The 13,262-nt window shown below is 45.5% G+C and overlaps 1 protein-coding gene across 3 annotated transcripts in view; it reads left to right on the top strand.

Moving 5' to 3' along the window:
- Window positions 1-11,809: 11,809 nt before the first annotated feature.
- MAPK4 (mitogen-activated protein kinase 4) overlaps window positions 11,810-13,262 on the top strand; it is a 180,417-nt gene continuing 178,964 nt past the window's right edge. The window contains exon 1 of one of the 3 annotated variants that reach the window (XM_082416592.1): window positions 11,810-11,941. The gene's annotated coding sequence lies outside the window, so the exon portion shown is untranslated. Of the gene's footprint in view, window positions 11,942-12,158; window positions 12,221-12,303; window positions 12,480-13,262 lie in introns of those variants that run through there. The other 2 variants (XM_082416594.1, XM_082416591.1) reach the window with 2 other exon arrangements.

Genomic DNA, 13,262 nt, shown 5'->3' with positions numbered 1-13,262 from the left:
AGTGAACACAGAAGGTCACTGTCACACAGTTTTGACCCCAAGCAAGGCTTTTTTTGCATTGTTTCCTCACCACATGGCTTCAGAATATCCCTGATTCACTCATGTCCAAGCAGCATTTGGAGCCCATTTGCTCTTTTTCATTACCCATCCCCCTTTTGGCGATGGCGGCTCTAGGACAGCGCTGTTGTTCCTGCACTCAGCCACCATGGCCCACAGTCCAGAGTGGCTCACTCTCCCCTGCTTCTCCTCTCAGATACCCAGGTTCCAGGATCAGTTCTTTACTTAAGGAGTTTCTCAATGGCTTGGAGTCAAGAAAAGTGAAATGGGACAGAGTATCCACTTTAGACTTTGGCTTCTCTGTAGAGCAATAATAACAACAATGACCTACACTCATACAGCTTCTCATGGTTCACAAATACTCCGCATATTAATAATTTCATTTGACCCCCCATAACCACCCTGTGACTTGCACCTGGAAATGTTTGTCATGGGAGGGAGTGGAGAGACCTCCAGGCTTGGCGTTGGGTTCCTTCCCTTGCTGCAGGGAATATCACACCTGGTCCAAGTGTGCCTATAGAAGAATTAGATTTAAATACTATAATAGGATGGCTGACAGCCGAATAACATGTTCCTCATTTGTTCTTAAGGAAAGCCAGAGAATGTTCTACAATGAAATCTATTCAGAGGAAAATAACTTTTATCACTCATGAGCCTTAAGGGCCCAAATAACTTAACCTAAGGCATAAGAGCCTGGGCTTGGGGGGCTACTGGGAAGATGGGCAGGGAACAAGGGCTACATAACAAAGAAATGCTAATTTTGAAACATAGAGGAAAGTATAAATTTAAGAGGTTCTCCCATAACTTTTGATATTTTAATGTATTTCTTTCTTGCCTTTCTCTTTGCATATAAATATTACATACAACAAATTTATAATTGTATTTTTTACTTGATTCATTATGAATATTATTCCAACTTGTTAAAAAATTCTTTCAAAATATCACATATATTGGCTGGAACAATATTCCAAGATGAAGACATATCATAATTTATTTCACAATTTTCCAATTTTGTGATATTTACATTGCTGTCAACATTTCTCTATTATAGATAAAACTGCAATTATCCTTATGCCTAAATCTTTGCTGTGTCTCTAATTATTTCCTTTGAATAGATCTCTAGAAGTGAAAAATATAGGTCAAAGCTCAGCAACATTCTCAAAGGCTCTTGGTACATACATAGTCAAAACCTCTTGAAAGAACGGTCTACATTTGATGTATCCATCCTTGAGTTCTTTTTGTCTTGGCCCACTGAAATCTGGCCTTTGCCCCATCAGCCTCTCTGAAACGTCTCTCATGTAGTTCACCAGTGATTTCTTACTTGACATGCACGTTTTCCAGTCTCATCTTCCTTTTGATTCCTCTGTAGCATTTGTACTGTCAGCCACTACCTCCTCCTCAAACTATGCCCTTGACTTCTGAATCTTTGTCTTTATGGTTCCTCCATCACATCTTCCTATGCTCAGGAGTGATTTTTGCTATAACAGAAAACCCTACTAACAGTGGCTGAAATAAATAAGCCCTTAGTTTTCCTGCACACAAAAAGATGAAGTACAGCAGCTGACATTGGCTTAGTAGCTCAGCGATGCTAAGATCAACATCCCTGAGATTCTCTTGGCCTTCTTCCCATGCTTGTTGCCTCAAGATCACAATACCGCTGCTGTGGCACCAGGCATCACATCTATCAATACATTCAAGACAGGAAGAACGAGGCAACCTCTGTCTCTTTGCAATCTTTTAATTCAGGAAGGGAGTTCTCTTTAGCAGACTTCCTGCTGTGTTTCATTAGCCAGAACTGGGTCACATATTGGTCTTTAAATCAATCATGATTCATCCTCTGAAGGCCTGGGAAGGTATTAAGCTCCTGAGATCAAGGGATCTCAACCTCCTATCTGAACAAATCAGTGTTGTTTTAGTAGGAAAAAGGGAGACGGAAAGGTGGAGAATGGCTTTGCATGGGCAATAGAGTTGCTGCACTTGGTGATTTAGAGTCTCTCTTCGACCCTCTGTCCACTTGACTTGCTTCCTGGGAACCTGAAACACAAATACAGATTCTTTCCTACCCACATTTTGATGACAAGTTCAAATCCTGTCTCTCCAGCCCAGAGTCCAGCTACCCTCTTGGTTTTTCTCCTAAGATTCCTCAGGCAGTAGTGTTCCCTGCAGGTGCATTCAGAACCTTCCATGAAACTCATGTCCCCTCTGTAATGACTTCTCCCAAATGTGCCCCAACATTAAATAGTCCAAGAGCTTTCAAATGTGTTTTAATATCTGAACTTTTTTGTTTTAAATGAACCTCACGTGGAAAGACATATGAAACAGAAGACTTGCCTTGCAGTCCTCCTCTGCCTTCACAGGGTGGGTGGGAGTGGGGGCTAGACTCCTTTGAGAATCTTCAGGACACTGAGAAAGAGTTTGTCTTAGTGTCTTAGCTTGGGATCCCCAAAGCAGATTCCAAGACGAAAGCTGATATGTCACTACTTTATTAGGAAGTGCAGCCCTGCCTGGGAAACTGGAGTGAAGGAAAAGGGAGCAGGGCAGAGAGGAGAGGAGAGAAAATAAGCAAGCATATTCAGGAGTCAGCTGCCACTCATGATCAAGTGCAACTGACTGCCTGATCTTTTCTGAGAGGCCACATGAGCTGTTGCACCTCAGAATGATCTGACTTGGGGAGAAGGTGAAAAGAATTTATCTGCTGGCTCCCAGAACCCATTGGTGAAAACTGTACCCAAGTGCCTTAACATTTCCTGTCCATTATATGCAAGGGCACCCAGTGGGTCTTGTGACATCTCACAGCTCAGAGGCAGCAGGTGAGCCCCAGGGCAGGAAGTGAGAGGCCCACAGCATGAATGGGAGGTGAGATTCTGTCAGAGGTCCCTGAACAAGGACAGTCCCTGAGGTGGCCAGCCAAAATAAGATGAGGCCACAGGGATCTGAGGCGGTGCCCAAGGAGTGTTTGATATAGTGGGTGAGCACTCCCATTTTACAGATGAGAAAACTATAACCCAGCAAGGGGAGAAGCCTTGCCCAGTGTTATACAGCTAGTAAGTGGCAGGAGCTGCACACCAGACTCTCGATCCAGTCCTCTTGTATCATGCTCTGTGTCATTAAATGGTTTTGGGGGCTCCTGTTCCTCCTGATGTCTCAAGAAAGTGTAATCAAAGCCCTGACCCTTCTCATTTGAATTTCTTAAGTGACTCTGGCACCAACTCCATCCGTCACAGACTGTGTGCACATCTTAATTGGAACATTATTTTTTTTGTCAGCCAGTTTCCTTTATAATAGTTAGGAGAAAGCAACTCCGTAAAATCTAAGTGGAAGTCTGTTCTTATCAGCCACATCTGCCAGTATTCGTCAGGGGCTTTCCTCCTCTTTGCCAGAATTGAATAGCAGCAGTCTTTATTTAATAAAATACTGAGAATAATTGTAAACCAAGACTGATGTACCAAAACTCAGAAGAGTGCTTTATAGCTTCATATGTTTTATAATATTGCAAAGTGCCTCCTATCCCTTTCTGTAATCAACAGGTTATAAATCAGGCATAACTATAATAATCATAAATAGATTTTCTTCCAGAAGACAAAACCAAACTGGAGGGCAGGTATTAATAATTCATAAATCCACTGTGTGCTTTTTTCAGCACTATCAAGCAATTCTGCAATTCTCAGCAGACACTGACTGGGTGTCCTGCAACTTAACTCAATCCTGACACTGTCTACCTGGGGATAGTGTCAGATCCCACACGTTAAGGGCTCAGTCCCACAAAACTGCACCCCCTACAGGCCCCTTCAGACGCCAATCGCAAGTCCAGGTTGTCACCTGTGCTTATGACAGAACATCTATAGATCAGAAGTTCCCACGACCCTCTCCTCAGGTTTGATTAATTTGCTAGAGTGGCCCATAGAACTCAGAGAAACATTTACTTATGTTTACCAGTTTATTAGAAAGGATACAGATGAACAGCCAGGTGAAGAGGTATGTAGGGCAAAGTCTGGAAGGGTCCTGAGTGCAGGAACTTCTGTTCCATAGAACGGGGGTGTGCCACCCTCCTGGCATGTGAATATGGTCACCTACCCAGCAGCCCATCTAATCTCATCATTCATGAGTTTCATCTGTAGCCGTTCCCCTGCCCCTTCCCAGAGGTCGTGGCTGGGGCTGAATTTCCGCTCCTCTTATCACTTGGTCTTTCTGTTGAACAACCCCAACCTGAGGTTATGAAGTAGCCTCACCTTAAGTCCCCTCATTAACATAACCTCAGGTGTGATGAATGGGTCTCCTTATGAAGAACAAAAGACACTCCTATCACTCAGGAAATTCCGAGGGTTTGAGGAGCTTTGTGCCAGGAACTGGGGACAAAGATCAACTATTTCTTATTATACCACAATAAATGAGTCACATTTTTAGTTTTACAGAGAAAAATGGTCATTTGTTACCTCATTTGAGACCCTGGACCTTACTGAGACCTGTTTTTCTGTTGTCTAAGTCTGTTCAGGCTGCTCTAACAGAATACCAGAGACTGGGTGGCTTATGAACAACAGAAATTTATACCTCACATTCTGGAGGCTGGGAAGTCCAAGATCAAGGCGCTGGCAGATTCAGTGTCTGGTGAGAGCTACTTCCTGATTTATAGATGTCTGTCTTCTCACTGTGTCCACATCTGGTGGAATGGATGAGGGAGCTTTCTGGGGCTTCTTTTTCTTTTTTTTAAAATTTATTTATTTTATTTATTTATTTTTTTAGCTGTGTTGGGTCTTCGTTTCTGTGCGAGGGCTTTCTCTAGTTGTGGCAAGCGGGGGCCACTCTTCATCGCGGTGCGCGGGCCTCTCACTATCGCGGCCTCTCTCTCGTTGCAGAGCACAGGCTCCAGACGCGCAGGCTCAGTAGTTGTGGCTCACGGGCCCTGTTGCTCCGCGGCATGTGGGATCTTCCCAGACCAGGGCTCGAACCCGTGTCCCCTGCAGGCAGATTCCCAACCACTGCACCACCAGGGAACTGGGGCTTCTTTTATAAGGGCACAAATCCCATTCCTGAGAGCACCACCTTCATGACCTAATCACCTCCCAAAGGCCCCACCTCCCAATACCATCACTTTGGGAGATTAGGCTGCAGCTTATGAATTTGGGGGAGACAAAAACATTTAGTCTGTAGCATCTGTGAAATGATTTCCTGAGGTTAGGTGCCTCCTAGGAAATGATGTTTAAGTAAATCACTCATTTTTAGAGAATTCAAGCACAATCCCCGTAACTGACAGGCAACAAGTAACAGACACATCAGAACTTCTGTAAAAACAAAAGGCAGTAGTTACCAACATGGAAGCACACATTCCTAATAAATCCACTAACCTTTGCTTTCCTTTCTGGTAAACATATATCCTGACCACGAGATACCCTTTATGTGGACTCGGGTTTGTGCTGCAAATTGTACTCACAAAATAATGGCACTTCCTGAGAGGTTTAGGTTGTTATATTCTTGACTTAGTTGAATAGAATGTGTGTTCTGGTCTTTGATAATTGACTGATTGCCCTAGAGAAATAACTGGAATTCATTATGCTTTCACTGGAGTCTTGTGTGACTGTGTGTGCTATTTATATTAAAAGTATTGTTATTAGAAACACATTTGTGTTTAATCTACTCAGCCACAATTTTCTTTTTCCATGAAAATTACTCACACAAGCTGGGCTGCTCAACTCTCATTACGAGTAAAATTCCTGCTGCCGAGGCAGAGGTTGGGTTGGAGGTATGCTGGGGTCATAGAAACTACAGTCTCCTCTTGCGTATACATTTTATTATGGTCTTCATAGAGCCAGAGACAATTTCTAATGAAGCAAATATTATTTCAGCACTTAGAAAGAAACCTCCTAAATGTCTCTTGAGATTCTTTTCATTTATGTAAACAACAACAACAACTACAAAACCATTTGGGGCTCGTTTGCAATATAGTCGTGTGTACCTCATCCTGGCATTGGGAGATAGGGATTTGGGGGTTAGAGATCCAATTCCACATTTACTAAGTGCTTACAGAGATGGCGAGAGGCTTTTCCCCCCATAACTGTCAAGACCATAATCATGTTCAGAAAAACTGGGGCCATGATAATACCAACCTGCGGGAGGAGAGGGAGAGGGGCAGGAAGAGAATAAAGGCATCACGTTTTTAAAGTTAGGCAACTCACAGTCTTTGTTCAGTGGGTTATAACTATCAGAGTTTAAATACAGAACACTATTCTAAGTGTGTAGGAAGCACTCGGTAATTGATTGACTGAGGCAAATATTAGATCAATTGTCTTCTAGACTCCTGGATGCTAGGGACCTTACTAGCTTGGCATAATGTCTGTTCAGGAATCTAGCACAATAATGTATGCCTAATGAAGGCTTTTGGGATCGAAGGATGAAGTTTATGGACCATTCTGGGGCTGGCAAGCTCAATTAGGTGCCAACAAGGCACAGGTGATGAGTTTTCCGTCCTTATGGGTGTGAGCTACGCATCAAATCATGGGTCACTTTGATAAGCATCAGCCACTGTTGGTGACGAGGAGAAAAACTCAAGCACCATGATTAGAGGATAAATTCCAATATGTTATATTAACAGTGTATTGTTTGTATGAGATAAATAGGATATTTTAACAGGTTAGGAGGTGAATAAAAATGACTTGGAGAAATGAAATGAGGTGAGGCAGAAGAGTCAAATCTCAGTGAGTTCAAACGTCTACACAGAGCAGAAGAGGGGAGGAAGTAGAGTAATGAATCTCAAACTTTTTTTGATCACGGCCTATAATTAAGAAAACCATTTAGTGGTGTGACCCACGGTGTGTGTGCTCACGCTCACATCCTCATCCCCATACAAACATATATATCTGAAACTAAAATGTCACCAAGTGATACTCTTATCACAGTGAACTGTGATGTTTTCTATTCTATTTCATTGTTCCAAAAATGCTGGCGGGATCTGCTAAATTGATTTCACAGCTCATAATTATTGGGTTATGTCCTATAGTTTGAAAAAACACATGACTGGGTGAAGTAAGGACAGAGCAGGGAACATGCAGTTAGAATTTCAGTGAGGTCTTACTGCAGGCTGAAAGAAGAGAATGCTGGGATGGTCCAAGCCAGTCAAGAAACTTGTGGGAAGTTAGCAGGCTGAGAGGTTGGCCCTGCCTGTATGAATCAGGCCAGTGTCAAGATCTGCCCAAATCACTTGGTACCTCATACCTGGGCTGACCTGCCTTGAAGGCACTGAAGGATTTCCATGAAACCTCTAAGATAGGGAGTTTGTAGGGGATATTGGTGGCCAGTATCACTGAGTGATGCTAGGGACAAAGGATTGGTGGTAAGTGCTGCCCTGCTTCATGGTTATAATCTTTGCAGACCTTACAGATGACATAATTTACATAGTAGGGACTCAACTCTTCCCTGTTTAAAATGCCAGAAGAGCATTCCATGACACTTAGGATTAAGACCAAAATTTTTGCTATGGGTCATACAGCCTTGGCGATTTGTGCCCTGACCCTCTCTCTGGCTGCTATTCCTTCCACCCACCCTGCCTTGAAGCCTGTGACAATTTCAAATGCTCTTACTTTTTCCTCGGCCTTCCCTCACACTGTTCCCTCTGCTCAAGCCACTTTTCTTGTTCCACATACAACTTAATTTTTGCTCCCCCATGAAGCCTTTCTTGACCACTCCTCACCCAATGAGATTAGATCTGCCACTTAGAACTTTCATACAAGGAAATTCAATTATTTGCATAAGCATGTATTTGCTATATATCTCCCCACTAGACCGTGAGCTCCACGAAAGCAAGAACAGTATCTGATTTTAAAAAAAGGCTAAAACAATAAATTTAAATTAAATGTCTTACTAGAGAACTGCACTCAATTTTCTTTGATCATTTAAAAAATATCTCTTCAATCTATGCTTATGTTACCTTTCTCATTATATTTTTTTCTTTCTTTTTTCCTTAATTCTTCTGAAATGTTTACATATTTTATTGTCCTTCTCAAAGAACAAGTTTTTGGTTTTATTTACTTTTTTCTACTATTTCTAGTCACTGTACCACATACTCATTAATTCTAGTAGTTTTATTTAAAAAACAGCTAGAGTCCTGAGGTTTTTCATTGTATAGTTACAGCATCTACAAATAAAGACTTTTTTTTTGTATTTTTCTTTTGAAGAGTTGTATCTACTATTTCATTTTCATGTCTTGTTGCTTTATTTTAGCCACCTAAACAATGTTAATAATAGTGATGATAGCAAACATCTCTATCTTGTTCCTGAATTTGGTGGAAATGGCTTTAGTACTTTTCCATTTTTTATGCTGTTTGCTGTGCTGTTTTCAGTAGCTAGCATTTATTGTTCCCTGAGGGGTCAGTAAGGTTGAATGAAAACCAGAAGTGTCCTGGGAGCCAAGTGAAAACAAAAAGTATTTCAAGAAGACAGGCATGATTAACTATGTCAAATGCTGGGTAGGGCAAGTAAGATAAAGCCTGAGAATTGATCAGTAGATTTAAAATCATGGAGGTCATTGATGAACTTGACAAGAGCATTTTCCATAGAGTAGTGGCTAGAATTGGTTAAAGAAAGAATGGAGGAGAAGAAGTAGAGACACTGAGCAGATGTAAGTTTTGTTTTGCCAAGATTTGTTATAAAGGAGGGAAGAGATTTGTTATAAAGAGGGAAGAGATCAGGGAGAGCTGCTAAAGCGGAATAGAGTCAAAAGAGTTTCTATTTTGTTTTAAGATTCAAGACATTAAACCATATGGGAAAGCTGCTGCTTATGACCTCATGAGGAAAAACTAATGATCAAAGAGAGAGGGGAGCATTTATAAAGTAATATCCTTAAATAAGTGAGAGAATGGGTCTTACACATAAGTGGGAGGTGACTTCAGATACAGTCACCAGGGACTGTTTACTGCAGGGACAGTTTATCTACAATCAGAGGAGGGAATGCAGAATATGACAAATGGGGACCGACATTAGTGAGTGGGTCACTGTAGGCACCTATTACTTCTTTTTCTCAGTGTATTTAAAGATTTTCCAGGTGATTCTAGTGGATTGGAGTCACTGGCCTATAGTTAAAACCAAGCAACCCAAAGGGCCTATTGCTTTCTCCTCCAACTCTATTCCTGTGTCTCATTTTTCTGCTGGTGAGAAAAGACATTTCCAGAGCATCCTGGGGTGATGGTGAAGAGAGAGTTGCCTCTAATCTGTCAACCTTAAGTCCCAGCCTGTGAGAACAGCCCCAGGCCTGTCTCACCTTCCTAGCTGTACAAGCTGCACATATGAGCAAAGAGAAAGGAGTTAGATAGATAGTTAGATATATAGATAGATAGCCTATAGGTCAGATCTCTCCCAAAAGAGGGAGTAGGACACCTGGCACAGCACAGGCTTATTTATATGCCCCTGCTACTGGGACTCCACCTTCTAGAAGTCATGGTCCAGTTGGTTCCTTAAACATGGAGAGGCCACATGCAAAGTCATGGGCCCTGATGCCACGTTCTTGGCATAGAAGGAGTGGGGTGGGGAAAAACTGCTTGATAAATCTAAATTGGCTCCCTTCCTCCACCTAGGACCAAGTCAAAAATGGGTGTCAGAAGAGATTAATTTGGCTAGCACAATTGTCTTGGTCCATTTGGCCTGTTTAACAAAAAATACCATAGACTGAGTGGCTTATGCAAACATTTATTTCTCACAGTTCTGGAGGTTGGGAAGTCCAAGATCAGGGTGCTGGCAGATTTGGCGTCTGGTGAGAGCCAGCTTCCTGGTTCTTAAACCACTGTCTTCAACCTGTGCCCTTTTATAAAGGCACTAATCCCATTGCTGAGGGCGCCACCCCTCATGACCTAACCACCTCCCAAAGTCCCTAAACACCATCACATTGGGGATTAGATTTCAACATAAGAATTTTGGGGAGACTCAAACATTCAGTCTATAGCCACAATATTTTTAAAAATTATATCTATCCACCCTCAGCAAGGCAGGCATGGCATTTTCCTGATCGATGTGGCTACTCCCTGCCTGTGCCCTCCAGGACCACCACAGACATTGGCACCCTGGCTTAGCCACCTAGGTACAGCTTGTAGTATCTAGTCATAGGCAGTGTAGAAATGCTGGTACATTCTTCCCCCCCAGAAAAAAAGAAGTCCAAAATGACCTGGTGACCTTCCCAACCCCTAAGCTCTGTATGGTTATTTTCTGCTGATTTACCCCTACCTAGGCCAGCTGTTTCTTTAGGAGTCTTCTCTTGGGGTAAAAATAAGGAACAACCTGTTTCTTGATAGCAGCATCCACAGGAGAATGACACCATGTGATATAAATGTGATGGAGGGTGCCTAGTTCCCACTCATTCCCCTGGCATTGTGCAGTAATGGACTCTAATATTAAAATGCATATTTCACACCCTTGTCCCACGATTTGGAGGATGGCGATTCACTATGCATGAGCCATTCACTCATGCTCATCACACAGAGAAAATTACATTTTCCCAGTTGCCAAATGGAGGAGATAAATTATCTCATGTGGACAAGCGCATTGCTCCCAGAGCAGTTTCACAGACCCAAGACACTGATCTAAAACACCCAGGAGGGAGACTGAGCTTTCCTGGGGTCAACCTGGTCAGCCTCTTCAGGCCCACCAGGCCCTCGCCCCAGTGGGTTTACTGTGGTGGGACTTTTGCCCTTCCAGCTTTTTGGGATAAAATGAGCATCCTTGAGGCCTCTTATTCTTCCTTCCTAGGAAACATGTTATAAAAATGAATAAATCAACACAAGAACATTTCATACTTATGCATACTCACTCAATTGATAATACTTATTTGTAATGAAAATTAAAGAAGCAAAATGTTAAAATGTTCTCTTTGGGGAAGATACATTGGAATGTCTTACCACTGATGTACACACATCTGCTTGTTACACACTCTCTCCTTAGCCTGATGTTAATGAAGGTCCAGATTACTGCTGTCTCTAATTTAGCATCTAATCCTAAACCTATTACCTACATACATATAATTAATACCAATTGTATCTACACAATAATTACAGCTACCATTTATTACCCTTCACATCACTGTTCTAACCACTTAATGCATTTTCCAATATGATCCCACAACTGAAAATTTTTATGTTTTTGCCCACGTTACAATGAGCACAGTTATATGATTCACACATTAATTCTTTCAACAGTTTTTCAGTGACTATTACAAACCTGGAATTGTATGAGGCCCTGGAAGTAAAGGTGGGTGTGAAGCAGAAATAACCAGAGTATATAGCAGACCCTACGAAGTGTCAAAGTGGAGTTCTCGCACTGAATGCTTTGGGAGTTGGGAGAAGGGAGGGCTCATGGGCAGCTAAAGCCACTAGTGACCTCATTATACAATATTTAGGTTATATTTTTCTCTGCCTAGAAAATCGGCTCTCAACCATTCCACTGCGGTGCACGCATTAAGTGACGCCCCTAATCGGTGTGGACGACTTTGGATTTGCCAGAAGGCACCACCTAAACACTAATTATTACCAGTGAGTGTTACGGGTCTAGTGGCTTCTGCTTTCCTTTTCTCTGGCTTCCTAAGTGTTGCTTCCCTTCTGTTAGTTTTATCTCGGCCGTGCAAATGAGCACAGATTCACACCCCGGGCGCCAGGCTCTGCACCCGTGCACGTGCGCTCTGCGCCCCCTCGACCTTCGTCAGTTCCCCCCTCCCGCGCCACCCGGTCCCCGCCGGCCACTTCTCCTCCCTGGCGTCCCCGCCTCCGGCCGCTGCAGCAGAGCGGGGCGGACCCGGCAGAGGCCGGGGTTTCGGCCGGGGCGCAGGAGCACTCCGCTTCCCGCCGCCCCATCCCTCCCGGGCAGAGCCTGAAGGGTCCCCTCCCGTGGGCAGGAGTGAGGACGAGCTTCAAAGGTGAGGGAGGACTCTGGGGAGCCTGCGCCCAGGCTGGAAGGCCAGGCTACCCCGGGACCTGGGCTAGACTCAGAAAACGCGGGCGCCCGGCACCCCAGGTGAGGTTGCCTCCGAGGGGGCTGGGTCGGAGAAGGCCCGTCTACACTGCACGCGCTCGGCTCCGGAATAGCGCGGCCGAGCGGCCCCGGGGCTGCAGGAGAAGGAAGCGGGGCGCGCGGGGGAGGCAGCTCCACCCCTGCCGCCAAAGGCCGGGCTCCCCCGCGCCCGCCGCCGCAGCAGGTGGGGGCCCGGCGGGCCGGGGGCGGGGCCCGGCTCGGGGCGGAGCCTCAGCGGCGAGCACTGGGCGGTGCGGGCGCGGGTTGGGGCCGGAGCCGCAGCCGGAGCCGGAGCAGGAGCCGCGAGCCGGGCTGTCCCGGCGCCCGCCGGAGCTTGCAGCGCGCCGGGGCTGGGACCAGCCGAGCCGAGCGCGCCGGCGCCGCGACCGCAGACAAAGGCGCCGCTCGCTCCCGGGCCGCCGCGCTCTCGGGCTCTGCTTTGGGTAAGTGGCTCCCCCTTTGCTTTCTTTCTTCTCCCGGCTGCCTGCTCCTCTCGGAGTTCCACGGGCTCCGGAGAAGCTGGAGAGAAAGGAAGAAATGATACTTCCCCTCTCCCTCTGCAGCCCCATTTCACCTTAAAAAAAAAAAAAATCCTAAACAAAACCCCCAGCAAATTTCACACTAGCGAGTTTCCGAGCGGTGGGACGTCTCCCGTGGGATCGACTCGGCCGCCCTCTGTGACCCCTTGCTCCGCCGACTGCGCGCGCCTGTGTAGACCCTGGATCGGCGATTTGGATGTGAATGTTACCGCTGGGCTCCCCCGGGGCGGGAGGTGTAGGGGAAGAGGCTACAGGGACCGGACGCCGCGAGGGGACCCCATCCCCAAGGACAGTTTGGTGCGTTTTGGGGAGCCGAGGGGCTGTTCGCACTGCCAGTTCAGATTCGGATCTCAGTGATGGGGTCTGCCCCAGTCCTCTAGCATCCTCTCCTCCAGCCTCCTTCCTGTCTTTTTCAAGGGTTAATATAGCGCCCCCTACGCCCCACCCCACCGAGGCTCACACTCTGCCCCTTCGCGGCCCCAGGGAGGAGGCTCGGAGAGCCCGAGAGAGCGGGGAGGGAGGGAGCTCCGCCGCTTTTCCCGCTGGGTAACCTCAAACCCGAATCTGCGGGGAGAGCGGGCGGCTACGGGCGGAGAATCGGGTTTGACATCACAGCGCGGTCCCGGGCGGGCTCCCCCAGCCTCTTACCCGGCTGCTCTCCATCAGAAAAGCAATCGGAAGCCCGGC

Source organism: Balaenoptera physalus, assembly GCF_965194825.1.
Source record: "Balaenoptera physalus genome assembly, chromosome: 12".
Taxonomy (NCBI): domain Eukaryota; kingdom Metazoa; phylum Chordata; class Mammalia; order Artiodactyla; family Balaenopteridae; genus Balaenoptera; species Balaenoptera physalus.
The sequence above is the reverse complement of the archived record's forward strand: the minus strand, read 5'-3'. Positions and strand labels throughout refer to the sequence as shown.